The 5,704-nt window shown below is 31.6% G+C and overlaps 1 long non-coding RNA gene across 1 annotated transcript; it reads left to right on the top strand.

The window, feature by feature from the left end:
- Window positions 1-223: 223 nt before the first annotated feature.
- On the top strand, window positions 224-4,398 carry LOC132721487 (uncharacterized). The gene is made up of 3 exons (XR_009624467.1): window positions 224-422; window positions 2,318-2,431; window positions 3,833-4,398. It is a non-coding gene; the product is annotated as an uncharacterized LOC132721487 (long non-coding RNA).
- The last annotated feature ends 1,306 nt before the right edge of the window (window positions 4,399-5,704 follow it).

Below are 5,704 nucleotides of genomic sequence, written 5' to 3'. Positions count from 1 at the left end.
AACGGTATTAGAAATGTAGCAGATATAATTTGAAAGGTTGATTAATTCTATGAATGGAATGTTAATTGGTACATATGAGGCGAGTCACGACAAAACCAACATAATGGGTTTGCGACCAGCATGAATCAAGATCAGGATCCATCCTGTTCGCTTACCAACTCTTCTTCAAGTAGGTAAACTGATAGCGAACAACATGGATTGCAGGCCGGTCTGGATCCATGCTGGTCGCACACGGACTATTTTGGTTTTGTCGTGACACGGCTCATATGAATTCGACAACTTCCGGTTTACTATATGACCTACTTAGTTTAAACAATATTTTATTAATAATCCACACATTTACATAATAAATAACATAAAATAAAATTTACGGATTGAGTATGACCTACTTGACAAGCATATCGACCTGTATAGCCCATAAGGTAAGTTTTAAAGCAAATATATTATTAATTTGATGAATAATAATAGTAAGTTTATTTATTGATGTCAGTTCGTTCCGAGGACTAAAACTTTCGTTAATAATTTCGAAGTAATTTGGGAGATCTCAAATCTTTCGTCCCCAAGACATTTCGACCCTAGGACATTTCGACCCTACTGTTGCCTAGTCTCAATTTTTAGACTGCATTACCGACAGATGTTACAAATTTATTTTACACAGATGTCTGCCTTTATAGGGAAAACTGGCATATACGCATACAATTTGTTGGTCCTGTCACGGCCGTAACGTCACATTCTCGAATATTTCAGAATAATTTTATTTATCTTCATGTTTATACATTCATTAAGTTATAACCTTATTCAATGAATAAAGGTATTCTATGAAAGATTAGAAAAAAATGATTTAACCCTCAATATGAGCCATTTAGCTCTTTTTTAAAGGCTGTTTAACCAGTAGCCCAAAATAGGTATATTTTCCCCTGAAAATGCTACATGTAATATTTTCCCCTAAAACCCCTGTGCACATTCTTCACAGGAGAATAACTTAACATCAGCTAGAAGACAGAAAGCTGTCCCTTAATAGATAGCCTCTGCTATTACCATGCATGTTAAAGGAACTCCACTGAGCTGTACACTGTGTACTCTGGAAACGTGTTAAAAAACATGTCAAATCAATTACTTAGACTTGTTTTAATCATACAATATCTGCAATACCTGTTATAGTAACTTCCAGGGTTTGTTCAAATCACATGACTTGTTTTTAAACTATTCGGTGATTCTGTTGGCGACCAAATTTCGTTCAACATATATAGATATATTTAAGCTTCAAACCCAAAATATATAGAATCTATACAAAAATTCATGCTGGGACTTTAGGAAAAGTCATTTTAGGGTGATTTGAGTACAGAAGATCATTTTTGTATTTTTGTCATTATTTTGCCTGTGTATCCCTTTAAAAGCCTAAAATCATAAATGTGTTAGGGCACTTTAAACAGAAATATGCAAAGATAGTTAAGAAATATACTTTGAAGTAAATTGTACATATTTTTATGCTTTTTTAGCTTGATTTGGATGAAAAGCGCGTTAAAAAGCTTTTCATTTTGCATATTATTTTTACATTTTGAATAATTGTTCTGGAAAAACGAAGTGCGTGAATGATCTGAAAATTTGCACATTAAGATTAGTGGTCTAAACTTACATAAAATGGTACATTTATTTGAAAAAATATTTTTAGTGCCATCATGTCAAAATACCTCGGTGGAATCCCTTTAAATTGAATTACAATTGAATCTTTTTAAATGTATGGGTAAATTCCATTCTCAGTGGTTGGAATTTGATTTTCCCCTTTTCTGATTTATCAAGCTATATTTTCCCCTTCAGAAAGCCACAGGTTGTTTTGAAAATTGAAAAAAAATCTCTGCCACCATGATAATTGTTAACCTGAAAAATCTTCAGGCACGGAAAGGGATTTGAACCCCAGACACACCATGTTGTGAAAATGTCAACACAACAGCAAGGCTGTTGGAAATGATCTATACCTGTTCTCACTACATGGTTGAAGTAATTTAATCAGTGTTAATTAGACATTTAACAATTTTTGATAATACTGATATTCACATTTTATTCACATATCTACATGTAATAAATAAATATCATAATAAAATGATAAGAACATTTTCTATTTTAGTGGTAATATGCGGAGTAAATGAAGAAATATTATTATCATAAATTTTCAAATTTTATGTCATTACATGCTGTACACAATCATATTATAGTGTACACATATATATATATATACATTGTATATACAGATATACACACACTAAAAGAGAAGTATTAGATAATTTTGAAGATGAAATCTCTAAATTGATATTTTCAGGGAAATAAAAGATCATTTACTCCAATATTCACTTGGAAAGGCTGGTACATGTAATAAGCTAGAAAAAAGAATAAGATTAAAGAATTTAGACAAGAAGATGATCACAAACAACAGGTACTTGTATGATATTTGATGTATATTTCAAAAATCAAACTATTTTCCAAAAAGTATTCATGAAATCATATGCCTTTTTACCAGTGTCACCACAGGCCAGATTACCTGACCCATTCCCAGTGGCAAACAATGCCAAATATGCTTATTTTTTTCAAGTTTAGAAAAAATCATAATCAAGTCAAAATTCCTGTTATCAAAGCTGACAATTTTTCTTCATTCCATTTCAATCCAATATGGTACCAGACATATATGATGTTCAAAAACACATTTTATTGTCATTTTTTATGTATTTTTTATGCTTTGAATGATATAATAAGTCAATTTGTTGGATAAACAATTTAATTTGTACATGCTATACAATTTGTTGGATAAACAACTTTGTACATGGTGCTGAATATTTTTCCCAATTAAGATGCAAAATTTCCTAACCTGTGCTAGGAAATTTTTCCTGAAATATGTCTAGGAAAAGGCTTGAAACTGAAATTGTTTAGTTTGCATTTCTAATCTACATGCTGAAATAGTCCAAGACTTATTCATATATAGTACAGCCTAAATATGAGTGTCAGTGCATGCTCACAGTTTATTATAGTGTAAGTTGAGAACATACTTCAAAATTTTCTGTCAATTCTGCCTATGACAGTCTTTTTCCTATGCTGAAAATGATCACTTACATGAAATATCATAGTATGGTGTTTTAAGGTTGTACAAATCAATCATACAGGGCATTACAAGGAACTGCAAAATTTACAATACTGTTGCCTTGAACAAGACCTCAATATTTATACGAATTTAACCATACAGTTCATCCTTATGAACATTGTTTACATTTTGATTATTCAAGATTGAAACAAATGAAAATATTCAATAGCAAAGCACAGCTGTGAAGTGATTGGTTTCACACCAAATGATTTAAATATGTACAAAAATATTTCCCTACCCTTTGTCTGATTGACCATTGTTTTTCTGTTTAGTGTGCCTTTAATATTGCTAAGATCTGCTTAATTGACAGGCTGTTTTTAAAGTTTGAAGTGATAATCTTTGAAACATTCATATTGGTTATTAAACTAACCATAATTTACATTTATTTGTAGCAAATAAATAATTGTACCTTTAAATTGTATGCCGTCTAAACAAATTAATTGTATATTGTCTGAACATATGTGACAGAAAAAATATTACAAAAAGGAAGTCAGTATTAATATGAGTATTTATTAAAGAAATTATATTTCAAATATATCTAAAAATTAAATAGTGTTATTGAAAGTCATTTTGTATGACAGACACACAAATCTAGTGCTCTGCATTATGAATGTATATAAGAAGAGATAAATAAGATAATTTAAAACATTTTATGAAAATTTTTGCAGTGTCTTCATATAATTGTTGTTGCATTTTTTTAAGGTGGACATGTGTTACTGTCAAGCAAATGAAGATTAGCACCACAGTCTGTGGGAATCTCCAGTTTCCAGATGTAGTGATCATAACTGTAGAGGCACCAATATGAACACTTGGGACTACATATAGTTGGACTATTTTAGAGGGGTAGTCACTAGTCTGAGTTACCACTTCAGTTGAATCCCCTGTCAAGAACATTGTGTTGAAGGAAAATGTTAACTCTAGTTGTTTTGGCTTCAAACAAAACCATGACACTTACCCAGCAGTGATAGATTAAACCAATTGTGATATTTTGACTGTTTCCCCAAAAGTTTCCATGAATTGAAGCTCCTGGGACTTGTGTAACATATGACTGCACATTCCAAAATTTATTAAATATTGTGTAATGTTTAGCAATGTTGTGTAAATACATTCAGAGCTAGTATAACATGTATCTTAGCTTGCCTGGTTTAATGAAAAGTAATGAACCTGAGAATTGAAACTAGAATAAATTGTTGTTATTAGTCCCCTTCTGTTATCACCAAGAGGGGACAAAAGGCTGACCCCTTTCTGTAAGTCAATGAAATCTGAATTCTGATATAACTCAAAAGGTATAAAAGCAAGCCTTTTTTTTTAGGTTCATCGTACTGGTATCTGATATAGAACCATACAGAGATTTAGCATTTTATTATAGTTTATGCTCTTCAAAAGGGAGAGAATACAGTTGCGGTCTTAACCATCTGTCTGTATGGACTCAATTGATATTATGGATAAATAGCCGTGTTCATTCTATATATACTTTTACTTGTGGGGAACTTGTACCTATGGGGAAGTCATGGGAGGAAAATATGTTTCTTATGTTTTTTTTGAGATTTTATGTGATTAAAGAAAAAAAACAACATATTGTGAACTTAGATAGACATCCGTCTTTCACACTCTTGTTCTGAATATGAATATAACTAGATACGTATTAAAGGGATTTTATGTAAATATCACAAAGTGATAGAGACTTTTGAGAGGAAGTGCAGTGTCCAAGAAACATAACTCTACCTTGCTTCATGTTTTAATTATCTCCCGCAAGCTAAAAATGCTTATTCCAAACTATCACTGAAACTACACCCAGTTGTACAGACTCAAATTTGCCAAGGTGTCAAAGAACCATAACTGCATTCCTTAGTTTTTTAATTATCTCTCTTTTTAATAATACATAACTTAATTATGCTTGCCAAGAGAAAAACTGGAAAAGAGTTGATGGAATTTGATTTAAATTTTACACAGCAAAAACATTCAAGTGAAAGGAAGTGCATTTTCAAAGAACCATAATTTTTCCAATTATCATCTCTTATAATACATCAACATTAAAAATATTGGTTGTCTGGAGTAAATCTTTTCAATGATATCTCACTCAAACTAAATACAGTTGTAGAGACTAGTGAGCAGAAGTGCTGTGTCAAATAACAAAAATTCTACATTACTTAGTTTTTGAATGTTCAGAGAGAGGATTAAAATATTGAAGGAATTTGATTGAAACTTCATACAGTGAAAGAGATTAGCATGAGAAGTGCAGTGAACACTTTAAAGCCACCATAAGTTCCAATGACATGGCCACATTCATATAATGTGATGCAAAAATATTGACCATTTGAGTGTTTTCTTGATACTGATACAGAAAATTTAATATATTTATATCACAATTGATTATTATTCCCCAACTTCAAAGAAGAGGAGGTATATTGCTTTGCATTTGTCTGTCTGTTGGTCCGTCGGTCCGTAGACCAAATGGTTTCCGATCAATAACTAAAGAACACTTTGGCCTAGGAACTTCAAACTTGGTATGGTGATTGGTCATGACCAGCAGATGACCCCTATTGATTTTGGGGTCAAGGGGTCAAAGGTCAA

Source organism: Ruditapes philippinarum, unplaced genomic scaffold (assembly GCF_026571515.1).
Source record: "Ruditapes philippinarum isolate M1 unplaced genomic scaffold, ASM2657151v2 ctg13368_1_1_1_1, whole genome shotgun sequence".
Lineage (NCBI taxonomy): Eukaryota > Metazoa > Mollusca > Bivalvia > Venerida > Veneridae > Ruditapes > Ruditapes philippinarum.
The sequence above is the reverse complement of the archived record's forward strand: the minus strand, read 5'-3'. Positions and strand labels throughout refer to the sequence as shown.